Source organism: Heterocephalus glaber, unplaced genomic scaffold (assembly GCF_053883595.1).
Source record: "Heterocephalus glaber isolate CG9 unplaced genomic scaffold, H.glaber_assembly_v1.0 deba00001472, whole genome shotgun sequence".
In the NCBI taxonomy this organism is placed as follows: domain Eukaryota; kingdom Metazoa; phylum Chordata; class Mammalia; order Rodentia; family Bathyergidae; genus Heterocephalus; species Heterocephalus glaber.
This window is the reverse complement of record NW_028258315.1, coordinates 1,314,557-1,334,788: the sequence shown is the minus strand read 5'-3', so window position 1 is coordinate 1,334,788 and position 20,232 is coordinate 1,314,557. Positions and strand designations below refer to the sequence as shown.

Below are 20,232 nucleotides of genomic sequence, written 5' to 3'. Positions count from 1 at the left end.
AAAATATCAAATATGCAAATGAGCATCAATATTTTCAACATCAACTGTTTACTTGCTTACAAAAGCTAAAAAATAACAGCAGAAATAAATTCCTATGTGAACTGCAATGTAAATACAAATAAAATGTCTACCACAGAAATGATCTTTGCTTCAACTGTTACACCCAAGGCAGTTTTCACACATGAAAACTGCATGTTCCACGTATAAGTATCACTTATTGTGAAAGCACACATGTTTAGTTTTCTTGTCCACTCTTGTAGGGCACAGTTGATATCTTTTTGGTTTTCCTGTTGTCATGGTCTCTGTGATGCTGCACCTGCCTGTTCCCCTGTCAGCTCACCTGTGTGCTCCACAATTTCTTTACATCATTCCCTGGGCAGAAACACTTTGTTCTTCCTCTCCTGTAAATGATCTCTTATGAGTTCCAGTCCCAATCCTCTAGGAAAGTTTCTCTGTGTTATTTTGCACTTGTTATTTTCTTTGTAAACTATCAAACTATTCATGCCACACATGTTTATGACTGAGTAAAAGAACCAATGTCCAATGCTTTGTGTTTCAAGTGACATTATAACTCATCCATAACATCTACTCCACCTTTGGTTTTGTTGTTAAAAGTTACCATCTCGGGCTTCAGTTTTGTGGAGGTTTTAGTACAGTTAGAAACAAAGAAATTGCTTGACCTTTTGAAACAAACTCAAACAATGAGAGAATAGTAGCAAGATTATCAGTTCTTTTTCTTCTTGGTGGACAGTTTTGTCAACAAACCTCAGGCAATTTTGAAGGAAACAAAATCTCCTCAGTGTCATAGTTATTCCACAGACCTCAAGCCCATGCCCATAAGTCTTACATCCATAAGTCTTTTACATTGCTATGATTACCATGAGAAAGCCCTGTTAGTACAGCAGACCTATGTATCCTTTCAGTTCAGCTAGTGAGGTGTCATAATAAACACATTTCTGAGTATGGCTACTGATGCATAGAGAATGTTATACTTGTATTTCATTATTTGTGTATTTCATATCTTGTAGCATTTCAACTGTTGCAACTTCTAGCATTGAATGGCAGTGCTGCATTCTGTTCAACAGGTTTCACCACTGCCAATATCCTCACTATATTTTTGAATCCAGTCCTAACATTGGATCATTCCATTTGGTTGACCAAATGGACCAAAATGGTGTGACCATTTTGAATAGCCAAATATATACTAGCATTGCTGTTTTCTTCATCATCTCAATCAGAGAGGTCTTCATTCTATGTCTGTATTGGTTGATTCTTGCTCCATTTCACTATCACAGGAACTTTGGCTCACATGGCCAACATCATGCATGAGTCACCTGATTATTCACTTTCAATCTCCTCCAAAATGTGCAAATCTGGTTTTTCATGTGTCATATGGAATTGGGCTACTTCTCCCAGAAAAAAATCAAAAGAAAACTTTTTAAAAAACAAATCCTAATCCCCAGTACCAAAAAACAAAACTAAACAAAAAAACAAATCCTAAATGCACACGTATTGCTGCTTTTAATCTCCTATACACACTCTGTGGTTCATCTGGCCAGTGGAAGACTCCACAGCTGGGTTCCTACTGTCCCCACACCTAGCTAATGTGAGCCACATCCACATCCCATCATGGTAAAGTATAAGTTTACATAACAGAAGAATGATGTGGATGTACTTTACCCTCCTCCCATAATGCTTGGGTAAACATAGGGAAATCTGTTAAAGAGAGCATTATGTCAGTAAAAGTCCCGGTTTGCCACTTGCACATTTGCATTCAGCTTGCTGTTTGTCAAACCAAGCGGTTAAACACAAAGATGGGGTCTTGTATCCCTCAGGCACAGACGGCTACTATTATACAAAACTACAGATTTTCAGTAGAAAAGTGTCAGCCGCAATTCTACATAATTTTAGGGAAAATCATTTGATTAGGCCTAGTTCTCCTGTCTACAGGCCAGCTATGGCATTTCGAGACATAATTCCATTTTGGCCTCTGGTCACAACTGAGACTTCAATGGTCCGGTGATGCTGTGATTCTCCAGGACAAGATGGCACCAGCTGAAGACATCCTGGGAGGAACAAAATCTTCATCTGCATAGTTCCTCATTGATCTAGAAATTCCGCTGCTCTCCAGTCATCTGTTACATCTGTTTCTCCCTATGTACTGAATTCTCTGTCCTGAGTCATTTGTTTCTCCAGTTGTACTGAATAAAAGGTGCCACAAGCTTGGAGGCTTTCATCTTTGCTGCCCAGAGCAGCACCGATCAGCCCCAAAGCTCAGCTTCTTCTCCAAGTCTCATTTTTTGTACCTTTAATGTGTAGTAAGTTAATTCGCCTTGTGCTGCCGTGGCTCGCAGGAGGCAAGGACTCACTGCAGAGGTTCTAGTAATGACCCCTCTCCCTGCTCCCTACAGAAAAGTACGGGATGGGTTGTTGTAACCCAATGTTACATCCTAACGGTTAAAGGCTTGAACACGTACCCAGGCTGCAGGCTAAAGTCTGGTCTCACCGGTTGTACAAGCCTTCCTCTCAGGCTGGGAACGGGACTAGAAAGAGTCATGGAAGCAGAAGTAGGAGACAGGTACTGCAACCTCCTGACAGTGACCTCTTCTGCCTCACCAGGCTAAAAGACCCCGGTGGGTTTCTAGTCCATCACCTTAACCACTCGGCCATGACTACAACTACCCTTTCTCCTTTCCCAAAGTAGGAAGGAGTTTCATGGTGTGCGTGGCCTCGTGCTCTCTGTCTGCCATGCGCTGGGACACAGAGGTCCCCGGCCACCATCTTTGCCTGGAGCAACCTGGGCCCACCCATTGCGGCTGCTTCCTTGGGACCAGTCTGGTTCTGCACTGGGAATGGAGGCCCTCTGGTGGGCCCGGGTCCACGCTGTCCAGCTGGAGTGGGCCTTCTCCTGGGTTTCAGCCCAGAGGGGACCGGGTCTCGGGGAGGACGTAACGCCCCCGGGAGGAGGGCAAGGCTGGCCCCATCCTGGCCTTCGGTCCGCACTCCTGGACCCCAGAACCGGCGCCCATTGCCTCCTCTCCCGTGTGAAGTTTTCCAAATGCCAGGGACCCGCAGTGTCCAGGCGGCCAAAGAGGAAACATAGGCGCAGAGAGCTGGTCCATGACCACTGGGACCCTGGCTGCTTTCTTCAAAATATGAAACAGTAGACGGCCTGATTTGTTTTTCCCTCTGTGCTGAATCTGGTGCATCTTGAGAAAGGTTAACTGATCACTTTCATGTAACACATTATATTCAACCAGAAGGAGTAAATATTTCTTCACTGTTCTATTTAATCCAAGTATCACTGAGAAAGTCTTTTTTCCAAAAAAACCTATATGCTATATCTAATTTAAGATCAGATGATTACCCAGAGAAGATCAATTGGATTAATGAACTGAAGAAACACTGCCACGGGGGTGGGGGCGCACGCCTGTGATCCTAGCACTGGGGAAGCTGAGGCGGGAGGGTCTCCAAGAGTTTCAGATCTCTGCGCTACTACTGGGCCCACAGTGAGACCCCGTCTCCCTCTGTGAATATATAGGTTCACGGTTGTTTTGTTTCTATTTGTTTGTTCTTTGTTTTTGCGGTGCTGGAGAGCAGCCCAGGGCCTCACACACGCTAAGCACGCTCTCTCCCAGACCAACAGCGCTTCCGGTGTGCTTTTCTCCTGGCAATCGCGGGCTTCCGCTGTGCTGGCGCTGGGTTCTTACCTCTCCCGGCGCCTTAGGTGAGCCGGGCAGTTAATTCTAAGCCACAGCCGCTCTGCCTCGCGTCCTGGGTCACCGCGCACTCGCCCCGCCCCAGGCCGGGCCCCGAGGCCCCAGGCACAGCGGGAGGGGCGGGAAGAGGTCAGGGTGTGAGGACCCTGCGCCCCTCTCAGCCTGACGCCCCGCACCTCTTCCCACCCGGCTCGGCGCGGGGACTTAGGGACCTGGAAGCCCCAGCTTTAAATTCGGGCGTCAGTATGAGTTCGGCTGGATTTTACTTACAGCCATAATTCGCAGAAGGCGCCCTTGCTCTCTAGTCCAGCCGAAGTTCGCAGCCAGCTACAGAAATGCGCAAATCGGGGACCGCGGGGCGCCGAGCCTTGTGGCTCCGTCCCTCGGTCCCTCAGCTGTTGACAGCCCCAACCTCACAGACAGAAGCGACACAAGCTCCCTTCTAACGACCGCCTGAGCAGGGAGGCGTCTAACAGACGACGCCTACGTCTTTCAAACAGTCCTCAGCTGGGTGCAGTGGCACAGACCTGCAATCCGACCGCTCTGGGAGGCTGAGGCAGGAGGATTGCAAGTTTGGGCCCTGCTTGGGCAACTTAAGTGATTTAGCAAGACCCGGCTGGGGTTGTAGCTCAGGGCCGGGGCCCTGGGTTTAATTCCCAGTAGCAAAAGGAAAGTCTCGAGGCTCCTAAGCAGGGGGAGCCACTGCGTTCCGGAACGCGAGCGAGCGGTGGACGAGGCCGCCCTGCAGAGGTCTCTCGGTCCGCGCCCCGCAGCCCGCTCTGCGCACACCTGTCACCTTCCACCCTTTCCCCTCCTCCCCACGGGCCACCGGAAGCCAGGCAGAAAGGCAGGGGAGGGGAGGGGTCCCGGCAGAGCACGCTAGGGGGGCGGTGGGGTGCGGAGGGCGAGGTAGGACCCTGCGGGCTCCCCGTCTGCATTTGCCAGTGACTCGAGGGCAGGAGCCTTGCGCGCCGGGCCCAGCCGGCTGGGGTTTGCGGCCCTGAGTCCCCGGTCCTTCCCGTCCCTCCTTCTTCCCCATCCCCGGCACCGAGCCAGAGGGCGCTGCGGTCCTGGTAACCGGTTGGAGCCTTGGGGCGGGGTGGGGACCGGGTTGTGCCCTGGACACGCACCATCGGGCTCGGGCTCGGCGCGCAGGGCCTTTCCTGCCCGGCGCAATCTTCAGGTCAGATCAGAACTCGCTTTCCTGCAGTCACCTCTCACCTCTCTGGTTTCCGACCTTGCTGGGTGCAGTCTCCACGCCGCCACTGGTGACTGTTGACTCGCATGGGGCGGCCGGTGGTGTCCGGCTCCCGACTCTGGGATCTCGGTCTCCGCCGGGGAGAGTGGGTACTGACCCACTTCGGCCGCGGCCACGGGGTCACAGGAGCCTGCGCCTCCCTTGCCCCGACTCGGGCCCTCTCTTCACCTGTCCCTGGCCTGGAGTCTCCAACCCTCGGTCCACGAGAAAAGGCGCCCATGTACTGTCCACTGACGCCACGCGTGTCCCAGGGGAGCAGCTGTTTGTTGGACGGCGGGCCCAGCAATCGCCAGGAGGACCCCGCGCCGGGAAACCCAGGAGGCCCCGAAGCTCCTGGACTCGCCCCTCGAGTCATTTGCTCAGTGCACCTCCTGCTAAACCGGACACAGACGCGCACTGTTACCGGGACACGCAAGGGCCAGACGGGTCTGGAAAGTCCACAGCACTGGGACCTAGATCTGGACATTCAGCTTGGACGTGTTTCTTGATCCTCAGCCAATCTCTTCCTCATACCAGGGACCCAAGGGATAATCGCCCTCTGAAGGCTCAGAAACTCGTCGCGCGTGGGTCTTTCGTCTCTCGTCTTCTTTTTCATGAATTTTCATGGCGACTGGAATGGAATGCATTGTTACACATTGTTACACAGATAAGCGGAGAAATAACAAAGAACGTTAATAGTTACCCAGAAATACTGGCAGGCTCTGCGGCGCAATGGATAGCGCGTTGGACTTCTAGTGAGCATTGAGAGATTCAAAGGTTGTAGGTTCGAGTCCCACCAGAGTCACAGGTGTTTTTGCCTAAGAGCTTGTGAAACGAAAGCAAAAACAACACAAATAAAAACTGGGATTAAAAGAACACCGACCCGCGCCTGGTGGGAAACGCTTGACGCTTGTAATCCCACTTCTGTGTGCTGTTGAACTGGGGGCCTGCTCGGCCCTTCCCTGTCTTCCGACGGTGCTTGGCGCTAGTGTCCGTGGAAAATAGTGGTCGCTGAGAGCGCTCCGCCCCGCTGTAGGAGCAAGCTGCCCACCCACAGTCCTTCCACCTTCGGCCTCTTCACAGGCGTCCTGTGCACCTTCTAGAAATCATGGATGGTGAAGAGCAATCCGTTTTTACCAGAGGACACTGCACAGTGCGTCCTAGGAGCGAGCGCGCACAGGTACGCCCCGCGCCCTCTGCCCCGTGGTGGACTGGACCCACGGTAGCAGCGATGCCCATGTGTTCCACAGCACGAGCTGCGCCTTTGTGCTATAAACATCTCCTGTCTGAGATCTGGGCCTCTGCATCCCCTGGCCCCAGCCGAGGCCCCCGGAAAGGCCCTTCTGTTTGAGAAGGGACGGTCAAGCCTCCCTGCCAGCAGTGTCTGCACCAGGGCTCCTGTGAGTTCAGCTGGTCAACCTCTGCCTCCGCTCGATGAGCCACCTACAGCTGGACCTGAGGGCTGAGCCAGGCTGAGGCTGCTAGGTGATTGCCGTGGAAGGGTAGCAAACAGCGGGTGGTCTGGGTAAAAGCCAACTCAACCAGAGGCAAAGTAAGCACTGCGTGAATCAGCTAGTCGATGAAAGCAGGCAAGGCCTATTATTCAGGAAAACAGAAGCCGCAAATCCAAGAGGGACATTGTTTATTTTTATTTTAAAAATTTGCATGAGCGGGTGTTTGCAGCACATGGCATTCCTTGTGGGGAGCGGTCACTGTACACAGCAGGTCTCAACTGACACCGCTGAAAATGTCGCTGGGCGGCAGCCAGACAGGTGGGGCACGAGGGCCCTGATTTCACACCCGCCTTCTGGGAAGCGGAGCGGCGAGCAGCCCTCCCAGCGGGACGACAGAAGGCATGAGTGCTGTCCCCCCGCATCTTGAGAGGGCCTCGAGGACGCAGCTGCCTGGGCCAGAGGAGGCGCGCGGACGGTGGCCGCCCTGGGCCGGGATGTGGCTCAATCGGCGCCGGCCAAGGCCGCCCACGCGGTCCAGGGCCCGTGAAAGTCTCACCCAGCCCGCCAACACGCCTACGCCTGACCCGTCTCTGTTCTGCTCATGTTGTGTTTATCTGTTTTGTTGTTTTGTTTTTGTTTTACACTTTGAAAATGTGCTTTACTTCCATGGGTGACTGCATTGTGTCACGGCAAGGGGCAGAGGCTGGAGGTGGAGACCCAGCAGTCCCCCTCTGGCCAGGGTGTCAGTGCCTCGCAGCCTAGGCCATAGGTCGTTGGGACTCAAGAGAGGACAACAACTCCGAGGGCCTGAGGCAGTGAGGCCAGGTTTTCCAGAGCCCTGGGGGGGGGGGAGGTGTCGCCACCCCCAGGCATTGAATGGGGGGGGGACATTGCCTGGGGACTCCAGGACTGAGCCAGGAGGCCAGGACGGGATGGAGGGGCAGACATAGCCACTCGGTTGTCAACCCTGAGCCCTCACCGATGACCAGAGGACACAGCAACCAAATCCCAGTGAACTCAGGAAATAAGACCTGACGACTGGCGAAGCCCCACCGACCTCCACTGCTGCTTGACAAAGTTCCAGCTGGGGAAGAAAGGGTGGAACACATCGCACCCTCATATTTTATTTTTTTCATGCCATAATGTTTATAATTGTTACTCTGATCACAGGAGTCATTGTGCTTGTGACTCACAACAAATTCTCCATGAGGCACATTGGTAATGATATATTGAAATCTGATCTGGCTCACAAGTCCCAAATTCCAGCTTCTCTTAGTTCTATTGCCACATCCACTTCTAAAGAAACCTCTCCTGAAACCCCCTCTGTTTCCCCACTATTATGACTCCCCCTCTTATTGCTGACATTCTTTTTACTAAAGGAGTCTTACGAAGAGATTGGAAGGACACACTTTAGATGTAAGAAATAGTGGAAAATGGGAAATAGAACATTAAGACAGGTAAATGCATTAAGGAGACAAGTTACTCAAGCTGTAAATATCTCCTGCTCATGGACTATGAACCTAAATGACACTTAGTTAAGATGAATAGAGGTAAAGTAAAATAGAGCGCTAATAGCAAACTATATTAACCACTGTGCAGTTTCTCAAGGGCCAGCTGTCAACCACAAGTTTGACACTTGATTAAATCTTGCTTGTACCCTTGCTGATATAAAGATTTTGATTAAATTACTTTCTGTTCTGTTTAGGTGTGGGTAAATAAGGGGACAATTGTAATCTTTAAATATGTATTCATGATGTTCAATGAAATGACACAGCTTAGAGGAATTGTACTTTGTTTAACAAAAAAAATAACCTTTACTTCAATAGAAATTGCTAAGGCAACTTAAAATGTAAACATGTTCCGCCCAATGCCTCCCAGCTATTGCTTAAAGATATAAAAATAAATCAGACCCTGAGACTTCTCAGAGGGAACCTGAACATTGCTCGTGGAGGTTCTTTCTCATCTCCGGCCCAGGATATCTCCCCTTCCTACCCTACATCGACTGCAGCTGGTCTGCGGCAGACGATCTGCCTGTCTCCTATTAGCTGTCATTTATTTTGCTCTTTACATTATTTATACTTTGAGTTTCCCATATTGCCGGGAGCTGCAATATTGATTATGCCCAAAGAATGCTGTCAGCAGTGCAGGCTGCAAAGAGTTAAACCCCTCGATTGGCTTACTTTAAGAAGCCAGTCTGACTGAAGCTACAGGACTCACAGACACGTGACTCACAGAAGCCTCTCATGAGCACTGCTGGGTGAGCAGGCCAACAAGACCTCCCCGATGATGGCCACAGCTGAGGCCAGAGTACGGCCTATGAAGCTGTGGGCCTGATACAAGATAACAGGTGGAGCTGAGGTCAGAGTAATCTCACCCAAATTCTGCTGGGAGGGAGGCGCTGTAGATCTCGTCGGACTCACTCGCCTCCTCCCATGAAGGGTGTGGTGGAGAAAGGCCAGGCGGAGAAGAGGACTGTTTTCCTTCCCACCTGTCTGCCACTCCTGCAGACCCTAGCCATTCTCCCTGTTCCAATCCGGCATCCCCTTTCTGTTTCCTTACCTACACTATAAATAAAGGTGATGAGGACGCAAGCCAAGCTTTCTGTCTCATCAGTTTCCACGTGGCCTCAGCAAAGTAAACTTTCCTGTTGTCTTTGTCTTCTTTGTCTTAGTCCTTAAGCTTCTTAATCTCTCACCATGTTTCTCACTCCTTGAACCCCTTAGCCTCGAGGGCCGTGGCAAAATTCCATTCCCACAATCAGTCCCTTCATAGCCTGAAGGACAGTGCTCTAATTACAACCATGTATTTTGTCTGTCTTGCTTCTAATTTGAAAATGCTTTTTCTCTTCCCTTTAAGGCCTTGGTTGCAGTGGTTTCTACAGAAACCTCGTGGACAGAGTATCTGTACATGTAGTCCTGCCCTTGCAGGTAGTTCACCTTTACCCCAACTGATGAACAGTAAAAATCAGTGCTTGAGACTGACCAGGGTCTTTGCTATGGAGCCAGCACTTGTTCTGGTACCGGGGATTGAACTCAGTGCTTGAAAGGCAGGCACAGTGCCACTGAGCTAAATCTCACGCCCTCCTACTTTTTTCTTCTGAGTTTTTCTTCAGCCTTGCATCCCACACTGAGCAGCCTAGAGCCTACCGCAGAGCCTACTAGCACCGTGGAGGAGAAATCATGCGATGCTGAAGCTTGTGTGTCCCAGCGATTTCACCTTTGACAGCCTTTGCAAATGGGTAGGGGACAAAGTGAGGGAAGAAGGGAGGGGAGGAGAGGAACGGGAAGGAAAAGCATTCAGATGCACCACGCACGTGCACCAGCTCCCCGCGGCGATGGAGAGCGTCATGCACTGCAAACGTGTACTCGATCTTTTTTCTTTACTCATGAAAATTTAAAAATTAGCCAGGCGTGGTGGTGCACACCTATAATCCCAGCACTCAGGAGGCTGAAGCAGGAGGATCGTGGTGAGTTCCAGGCCAGTCTGGGCTACACAAAGCAAGACCCTGTGAAAACCAAAGGAAAAAATTCATTTTTTATTTAAAATAGAATAAGCAACAGCCTGACAACTCCAGACTGCACGCACGAAGCTGAATAAAGAAGCTCAACAGGAGTCTGCAGGGAGGCCCGAGTCCACACAGAGCAGCTCAGCCAGCACGACCGAGAGCACTGGAGGCGAGGCCGAGGCAGGGGCGCCCATGTCCGCTTGGCCCAGTCACCGCACCTGACCGGCCCTACGAGGAAGCGCGACAGGCGCCGAGCAAAGAACAGCAATGTCAGAGTGGGATTTGAACCCACGCCTCCACGTGGAGACTAGAACCTCGGCACAGGAAGCAGAAATGGAGGCTGGCTCCTTGGACCTCTCAGCCATCCTGACGCCTGGGGTGGAGCTGCGCAAGATCTCCGCTGTCACCCGCCCCGCGTGCACTCCGAGGTCCACTCGGCAGGCAGGACGGGAGCAGGGCGGAGCTGCGGCCTGGGGCGGGACCTGGCTGCCCGGGACGCGGGCTCGCGGGCCTCCCTTCTCCCCGGCGGCTTCTTCTCTCGTCCTCCCTCCTCCGAAGCTTGCTCCTGCTGACCCCGACGGTGCGGAGAGCGCGGGTCACAGGGTCCTGAACAGGAAGCGAGGGGCGGTGTCACTCGCGAGGATCACGGACCTCCCACGCGAGGACGTCCATGCGGGGTACCGCGGGGTGATCTGCGACTGCGCGTCACAGGCTCCCACTTGCCCGGGCTAGGGCTGAGGGGAGGCGGCACCGGCCTGGTCTCTGCTTTTCTGCCTCTGGAGTTACTGTAGCACCCGGAACCCTTAACCTTGGGCGGGGAAGAGCGGCCGGCAAGGACGCCCGTGACAGGTGGCGCTGGGCCGAGGTGCCTCCTGCTTCCTTCACGGGACGCAGCCACACCCCCGGTGCCGCCCAGCAAAGCTAACAGATGAGGAGGGAGGGCACAAGGAAAAGTCTCGGTGCAAACACATTTTTAAATGGCCCACAGAGCGCGCCCGCGTCACCCAGAGCAGCCCGCGGGCGGCGGCCGAGGGAGAACTGTGGCGAGGCCAGGGACGGAAGGCAGGTGGAGGCTTTTCCGACGGCGTTTGACCAGCGCGATCGAAGCGTGAGCGGCTCGGATTCTGCAGTTACAAAAGCCGCTCGCGTGGGCAGGGCCGCGGGACCCCAGGGAGGCTCGCACCCCCCGCGCAGACGGCAGGCGGGCCGCGAGTGCCGTGGAGCAAAGCTTCAGCGCTGACCCCGAAAGGACAGGGCGAGGCGCTCCTCCTCTCCCGCGCCACCTTTGGTGTGGACTTTTCTCCCCGCCGCCTCTCGCCACGGGTGCTCCTCAGCGTGTATCCGCTCAGGATGGGATCCCGAAGGCGCGCGGTCCGGAACTAACTGGTCCAGGGTCAGCGGAGGAGCTGGGGCTCAGATGAACCCTGGAGGCGAAGCAGAGAGGAGCGGCCCTCGCCTCCCGGGCCCCGAGGCCGAGGCCCCCCGCCCCGCGCGCAGCACAAGCTTCCTGTGCTTTTGCATCTTTGATTCTCGGAGGATTATTCTCAGTGCTCCTAAAAATGATCTGTCCCTCCCCGTTCCTGCACTTGCTGTCTCCAGGGCCTCTCTGCCCAGACTAATGAACCTAATGACCTGATGAACCCTTCCTTGTAATTGATTCTTGGGATAATCTTAATTTCCCTGGAGTTTTGCACGGTAATTGGCTTGAGTATTCAATGAAAGTCCAGGGTGAGGTTATGAAATGGAAAGAGCTGCCAAACATAACTTGAAATGAATAATTACTGTAGCACATCTGTCCATGAACTATAAGCCAGCTTAAAATAGTAATATAGCACAAATATGTTGTTTTTGTGCTTTGTGCAAAACTCCGTCTGTGTCAACCTGTCCCTGTTTCAAAAACACAGGGTGGGCCTTTCCCTTAGATGGGGCAGCCTATTCCTGGAAAGATAAGAGAACAGCCTTGAAACTGTTTATGTAAGCCCCCAACCTTAAAGCTATGGAAAGTCCCTTGCTCTCTTGCCACGCAGCTGTGTAACCGAAACTTGAACTTCTTACTCTGTAAACGGAATATAAAAGAGAAATTTTCTTAACTCGTGGTCAGCCTAGAAGGACTCGTTTCCTGAGGCTGTCCATTGCCTGGCAATAAACTTCTTTTTTATTTTACCCAACTCTCCTGTCTCTGAAAGATCATTTCGATTTGCCACAACATTTAAATGATCTTTTCAGAAAGTAACCCAGAAGACAGACACGCTTTTAACAACCCTGATAATCCCAGAAACTCCAGCCCTTCTCAGTGTGCTAAATTATGAGTGAAACTAAATTATTTAATAAAAAGGATATAACATTGGGTTACAACAACCCATTCCATACTCTTCTACTGTAAATTTGTACTTTAGCATAATAGCTGGCTGTGCATCTCAGTAGCTGTGCTGGGGACATACAGGAAGCCATCTTCACGTTTACCCACTTGGTATGATGAACAGCAAAGGGTCTGCATGTGTGCAAAAGTGTCAAACCGGGATTTTTACCCAGATAATGCTCCATCTAACAAGTTTTGTCTATGCTAACCTGAGGATAGCACGGGGCAAAATACACTCAAACCACTCATTATGAAAATATGTATTTTATAATAATGAAATGTGGGTGTGACTCACAGTAACTGCCCCTGGGGGGGACCCATCTGTGCATTACCCACCTGGCAGACAAATGACAAATAAGCGCCAAAGCAACAGCTGGTGAGTTTTACCCAGGAAATGCTTATTGCTAAATTTGTGCATGTAGGGTTTGTTTTATTTTTTTAAAAAAGCTTTCTTTTGATTTTTTTCTGGTAGAAGTAGTGAAATTCAGTACAGTGGCACATGAGAAACCAGATTTGTAAGTATTGGATGAGATCAAAAGTGAATCCCTGGGGCCAGAGATTTAGCTCAGTGGTTCCGCCAACAGGTCGAGTTTTATCCCAGGAACAAACAATAACAACAAAACCCCAAGAAAGTGAATCATCACATGCACGGATGATAAAGATGATGATGACTCTGACACTGGCCATGTGAGCCGAAGTTCCTGTGGCAGTGAAATGGAGCAAGAATCACTGATACAGACAGGGAATGCAGACCTCCATGATACAGATGAAGACGAAAAAAGCAATGTGAGTGCATATTTGACTCGTTAAAATGCTACAAAAATGGTCACACCACCAAATGGAACAATCTGATGTTAGATCTAGATCTGAGGATCTAGTGAGGATCTTGGTAGAGGATGAAACCTATTGGACTGAATGCCAGCACTGCCATTCAGTGCTGGAAATTGTAACAGATGAAATGCTACAAGATGCTGTGAAATACACAAAGGCTGAAATACAAGTAAAACATTCTTTATGTACCAGTAGCCATATTAAAAATGTATTTATTATGATATCTCACTAGCTGAACTGAAAGTATTCATAGGTCTGCTGTACTTGTCAGGGATTTCTTACGGTACCTGAAGGAATGTAAAAGACTTATGGAAAAGCGATGGGTCAAAGGGTCAAAATATGGCATAAAAATTTATGCTCTTGTAGATCAAGGACTTATGCTTTCAGTTTAGAAATCTATCCTAGAACTCAGGATCAGGTTCTTTTTTTTCCAGTACTGGGGATCACACTCAGGACCTTGCACTTGGGAGGCAGGTGTGGCACCACTGAGCTAAATCTCCGGCCCAGACATAGGCTTTTATTCATATAGTAATAAACCAAATGATGCTGTGAACAGACTTGCTGCTCCCATCTCCCAAACTAATCAGAATGAGATATTCAACAATAGGTTTACCAGTTTCCTGTCAATGTTACATTTGCTAATGGAACACGAGTTGATGAATATAGGAACTGTACTTAGGAACAAAGCAGAAATTCCAAATGAAATGTTGCAATTTCAAAGCAGAGAATTGTATAGTACAATCTCTGGATTTCAGAAAGATTTACATTGGCCTCATATATGGCAAAGAAAAGCAAACTGTTACTGCTGATGTCAACACTGCACCATGGTGGAAATATTGATAGGGAAACCTTGACAAAACAGAAGCCTGAGATGGAGGCTTTCTACAAAAAAACCAAAGGCAGAGCAGATGTTGATGAGGAGTTATGCAGCGACTATGAAGCCACTCAAAACACAAAGCATTGGCCAATGGTTTTGTTTTACTCATTCCTAAACATGTGTTGCATAAATAGTTTGATAGTTTACAAAGAAAATAACAAGTGCAAAATACCACGGAGAAATTTTCTCAGAGGATTGGGACTGGAACTCATAAGAGATCATTTACAGCAGAGGAAAAACAAAGTGTTTTTGTCCAGGGAACCAAGCAAAAAAATCGTGGAACACAGTGGTGAGCTGACAGGTGAACAGGCAGGTGCAGCATCACCAAGAGCTACTTTGGCAACAGGAAAACCAAAAGGATGTCAACTGTGCCCTGCAGGAAAGGACAGGAAAACAAAACACACATGCTATCATGTAAGCGATACTTGTGTATGGAACATGCAGTTTTCTTGTGTGAGGACTGCCTTGGATGCGACAGTTGAAGCAAAGATGATTATTTCTGTGGTAGACTTTTCTTTGTGTTTACACTGTAGCTCTTTTTATTTCTGAAGTTATCTCTTAGGTTTTGTAAGCAAGTACACAGCCGATGTGAAAATGCTGATGTCCATTCCAAGCACTCATTACATATTTGATATTTTATTTCATTGATATCTTATTTCTCTACTAAGTGCATGTTGTACAATATAGTTGGAAGCTTCTGACAAAACAGGAAGAGAATAGAGCTGACAAGAATGGTCTGCCACACAGGAAAGCAGAGCCAAGCACATGTGCTGTCAGTGTAAGTGAGATGTGTGCATGGAACATGCAGTTGTCCTGTGTGAGGACTGCCTTGGGTGACAATCGAAGCGAAGCTTACTTTTGCTGTAGAGTTCTATTGGTATTTTCATTGTAGTTCATATAGGAATTTACTTCTGATATTATCTTTTAGGTTTTGTAAGGAAGTACACAACTGATGTGAAAATTTTGATGCTTTTTTACGAATACTCAATAAATACTAGAAAGTATTTTTATTTTTTGATATTTTGTCCTGTTAAGTGCCCATTGTTTAATGTAATAAAACTCATAAAATTGAAGTCAATAATTCATTAATAGAAATATTCTAAATAGTAAAGGGTTTTATACATTCAAGTTACTACATCTTCATGACAAAATTTACATTATGATGTTCTTGTTTATCTTTTTCTTTTTGGTACCGGGGATCAAACTTGGGTCCTTGCCCTTGCAAGGCAGGCAGCAAAACCACTGAGCTAAATCCCTGACCCCATTATGATTTTCTTAAAAGAGTACTAAGAGTCTATAACCTTAGCCCCTGGATAGCTTACTCAGTAGAGCATTGGATTCTCAGAGTTCAAGTCCCTGTTTGGGTGTGTCCTTTGACTAGGAAAACAGCTCTACAAAAAAAGTGTGATTTAATTACCCGGCCTTATACCACTTTTATACTCCTTTTCGTGGTGTTGGAGAATTCCTTTACCCTGGAGGGTGAGATACAGTTTGGGTCGGACTTACTGGCTTCTAGACTCTCAGAGCGGTGGCATCTGTTCCTGATACCTCAGAATTCTCCAAGTCCTAGACAAGTTCCCAGGACACAAAAGCTTGCCTGCCGCTGGGGTTTTGATCTAAATGCCCCCAAAGTCTCTCTGTTCGGAGGCTCGTGCTGGGATCCTTCTACACTCGTCCGAGGAGGCGGCCCTGGCAGTGACCTGAAGTGGGGACTGGGTCCTGGCCCTTCCCCTCTTTGGCTTCTGGCCCCGGGTTTAGCAGCTCCTCCACCAGCCCTCCCATCAGGGTGTCCTGCCTGGAGCCAGCTAGCCACTGTTGGAAAACTGAAACCGTGAGATAAAATAAACCTCTTCTCTCTTTTTTTTTTTTTTTGGTACCGGGGATTGAATTCGGATCTTTGCGGTTGCGCAGCAGGCGGCGAAACCACTGAGCTAAATCCCCGGCCCAACCTCTTCTCTTTTAAATGGTGTACACCAGGTATTTCGTCCCATCAATGGAAAAGCAACTAATACACGCACTCTGCAAACTGCAGTCGGTGAACTAAATTCCCCACATATTTTGAAACTGAGTTAACCACCTATTTTGTGCTTCATCTATAAAAATTCTGGAATTTTTGTTTTTCTTTGGATAGTATCATGATTTTTGTAAACTTTTAAATGTTTTTTGGATAAAAAAGTCAAGACTTTCATCCAGGGCATACTGCACGCGTGGAGCAAGAACTGCATTTGCTTTACGACCGTGTTCCTCATTTCGACGGTCGTGCTGATGCTGAGTACCGGCTCGAGGTTCTGCAAACCTTGAAGAATGAAGTCATGGCGCAAAGAGGTGGGCTGGGGAGTCTTATTGGAAATGAGGAGGAGGAGGAGGAGGAGGAAGGCTTCCGGGGCCCCGGCTGGCCTGGCAGTGCGCTTCCCGCGGGGTGGGGCTCCGGGAGGGCCCCGGGTCCCGGCGTCCTGCGGGACAAAGGGAGGGGCCCCTGCTTCCCCCGACGGTCAGTTTAAGCCTTCTTTGGATTCTCTCGACCTGTTCCTTTACCTGAAGAACAGGGTTTTACTCAGTTTTTTAACTAACAGGTGCGGAAGGAAGGAGCATGAGCTGAGGCCAGGCCGTGGGGACCCCAGGTCCTGACGAGCTCGCGGTTTCTCGCGCGGATTCCCTCGCCTTTCTGTCCGGCCCCACGCAGGGCGCAGAGACCTGAGCCAAGGTCCTGACCTCGATCTGGCGCTCGGGAGCAAAATGACGGAGTTACAGTGGGGGACAAAGCCCGAAGGCTGCTAGTGATCCGCACAAAAGCACCACTGGGTGGCCTCCCCGCTGGGGGATCGAACCCCGGTCTCCCGCGTGACAGGCAGGGATACGCACCACCGTACTAACGGGGAAAACATGCAAACTGCTCTGTGAGGAAGCTAGCTGAAGGACTTCGAGATAATTCTCTGGAAACTCAAATATCTTCAGGTTGAGAACAGTGATAAGAATCCCTGAAACAGCTTCCCTGTGTTATTTCACAAATCTAAAATAACTTCTCAAAAGTTTATGACCATCCCTGTAAATACTTTTTAGGCCATAACTAACAAAGAAATGTTCATTAACAAGAAAAAACCCATTAGGCTTTCCTAACCTCCCTCTCTGTAGATTTACCTCAGCTACCCCTGACCCTGGGATGCCCTTCCTGTTTCAGCTTGCCATTGCTTGTCTTTGAAACAGGATCTTCTGTGTAGTCCAGGCTGGGCTCCAATTTGGAATCCTCTTGCGTCAGTCTCCTTAGTGCTGGGATCACAGGCCTGCACCATGACCCCTGGAGCATATTTTAAATATATAATATATATAAATTTCCACTTGGAATAAAGGTAAGATTTGATTTTTAAAATCTAGGCCTTACCCAGTTGTCACAAATTATACCACCATTCATTCCCAGGCCACTCTGCCAAGCTTGCCCATCTCCAGCAGTGCCTGGAGCCTCTGCCCTCCACAGTGCTTCTTCCTACACCCGGCCTTTGGTCTGGAGACCCCAGAGGGGCTGGGGCTTGATTTGCCTCAGGGAATGTTGCCCCTGGGCCCTGGTTTAAGCCTACACTCCTGGGCCCTCTTGCAGCCAGCCTTCTTGCAGCCAGCCCTCTGCCAGCTCTAAGCTTCTGGGAGGTGCCATCTCTGTGGAGCCTGCCCCTGCCTAGTGGTGTCCCATTTCCCAACAGTCTGGGGAAGCTCTGGACAGAGTAACCTGGGACCAGGTACAGGACACTTCTATAGCTCAATCACTGTGTTTTTAACTGCATAAGCAATAAAGTCTTAGTAAAGTGTTCTAGGATGTGGGTGCTTTCTATAACCAGAAAACAAAATCTAGGCCTTAGATTTTGCAGACTTGGTATGCATTTTAGTCCTAGTGAATGGGGAACATGCTTTTTTGCAGTTAAAGCTGGACTTACTGACTAAGAGGTTTACCCATCCCGTCAACATATCCGGCCTGCCCGGCCTGACACTTCCTCTCAAACATCTCAGGAATTTTCTGTTCTTAAAAAGTTTTATTACTTCTACCTCCCGACAAACGTAAATGGGATGTGGCTCTGTGCACTGAGCTTGCTGTCTGTAATGTCTGATAACCCGGGAATTTGCTGGGCCCAGATGACTTGTGCCCTAGGTAACCAATGCACAGTGCTCAACTCCTGCAAGCCTGGCCCTGCCCCTCCCGAGAGTATAACCTGCTCTGCTCAGCCCCAAAGGGGGATCAGTCTCTTTGTGACAGTCCCAGGCTGACCTGCTGATGATAAAGATGGAACAGTACTGTTGGGAGCAATGCTACATAATTCTAGGGAAAAATCATTTGAGTAGGCCTAGTTCTCCTGCCTACAGGCCAGCAATAACACTCCAAGACATACTTCCATTTTGGCCTCAGGTCACAAGGAAGATCTCAATGATCCCATGATGCTGTAATGCTCCAGGACAAGACCACACCTGTGGGAGACGCCCTGGGAGGAGCCAAATCTTCATCTGTGTAGCTCCTGGGAGGAACTAAATCTTCATCTGCATAGTTCCTCATTGTTCTTAGATTTCCACCACCTCCACCCAGTCTTTTGTTACACCTTGTTCATCCCAATATGATGCTGAAATCTACATATTCATTTGTTACATTTGTTTCTCCTGATGTACTAAATAAAAGGTGCTGCAAGATAGGGGTTTTTGTCTTTGCCGCCTAGAGCAGCACTGATCAGACCCAAAGCTCAGCTTCTTCTCAGTCTCATTTTCCTACCTTTCCTGTAATTCGCCGTGTGCTGCCGTGGCTTGCAGGAGAGCAGGACTCACTGCAGAGGTTCTGGTAACGTCCCCTTCCCCTGTCCCCTACACTGTACACTTTGCCTCCAAAACTTCTGGGTGTGTCTTCCACTCTCCTGCACTACCTGTGTTGAGCTGTAGACCCTAGGGCTGTATATTCTAGCTGGCACTTTGCCACTAGGCTAGAAATCCCATTCTTAGGAATGTTCCTAACCCTGAGGTCCTTAGGGAAATGGGTACATGTACTAAGAGAGCAGCAGTAGGCTTCTGAGAGCAGCCATAAGGCTTTGCTGCAAAGTGGGTGGCTTCAAGCAGGAGAATCTCATTGTCTCTCGCCCAGGAGTTTGAAACCCAGGGGTCAGCAGGGAGTCTTCTGTAAGGCTCAGGGGAGAGCTGGCCTTGCTTCTGGTGGCTCTGGGGCTGGCAGCCGGGCCCCTGAACCTTCGCCTGGGGGTTACCCAGACTTCTCTGCATCCAAGTGCCCTCCTCGTTCTTATGAAGAGGCCAGTCCCTGGACTCAGGCCCCCAAACGCAGTATGGGTGGCCTCATCTCTACAAAGTACATCTGCAGAGACCCTATTTTCAAGTAAAGGTGTTATGAAGGTCTGGGTAGACACAGAACTTTATTATTTTATTTCTGAGACAGGGTCTCACTTTGTAGTTCAGGTTGGCTTTGAATTCACTGTGTACCCCAGGCTGGCCTCAAACTCAGCGATCCTCCTGCCTCAGCCTCTTAAGTGCTGGGATGACAGGTGTGGGCCACCCTATCGAGCAGACATTGGAGATTGAAAGACAAAGTGTCAATGCCTAAGCTTGACTAACTGCACCAAAGCAAACTCTCAGAGTTGGGAAACACGGATGGAGATGGTTGTGGGTGAGTGGGCAGGGAGACCGGAGAGCGCACAGGCCTACATGGTGCTTCTCAGGCTCCGGAACAAAGGGGTGGCCTAAGGGAGAGGAGGGCTGAGCTCTTAACCACGTGCAGCCACAGAGGCAGTCATAACAAAAATCCCAGAATTCCTGACAACAGCAGAACAGGAGGATGGAGAAATAGCCTGTTTTCAGAGTAGACATGAAAGTCTTACAGGAATGGGAAGATAGGTCATGTTTACAGATAGGAAAATGAGTGTCTCAGAGATGTCATTTCCTCCCAAACCGGTCTTTGTATTAAATATAATTCCAACTAAATTAAAGGTGTCTTCTGAGGCCTCCCTTGGCAAACTGGCTGCACAGTTGTGTGGAAGTGCACAGGAGCTGTAACAGCAAGAGCACACGGAAGAGCCGAGGACACAGGTGGGGCAGATGGGCAACAGGATGAGGCCTGCAGCCTGGGAGGACGGGAGAGCCGCTGTCCTCGGGACCTGAGGCCTCAGGAACCAAGGAAACATGGGAAAGAAGTGAGGGCCGAGCTGGAGCGGGCATTCCAGGGCAGGCTCGGCCTTCTGAGGTGAACATCTGTCCAGGAGCAGAGTGCCCGGGGCCA

The 20,232-nt window shown here is 49.7% G+C and overlaps 1 non-coding gene across 1 annotated transcript; it reads left to right on the top strand.

The window, feature by feature from the left end:
• Window positions 1-5,674: 5,674 nt before the first annotated feature.
• Trnar-ucu (transfer RNA arginine (anticodon UCU)) lies at window positions 5,675-5,761 on the top strand. Its single transcript is given in 2 exon segments — window positions 5,675-5,711; window positions 5,726-5,761. It is a non-coding gene; the product is annotated as a tRNA-Arg (tRNA).
• Window positions 5,762-20,232: the final 14,471 nt, after the last annotated feature.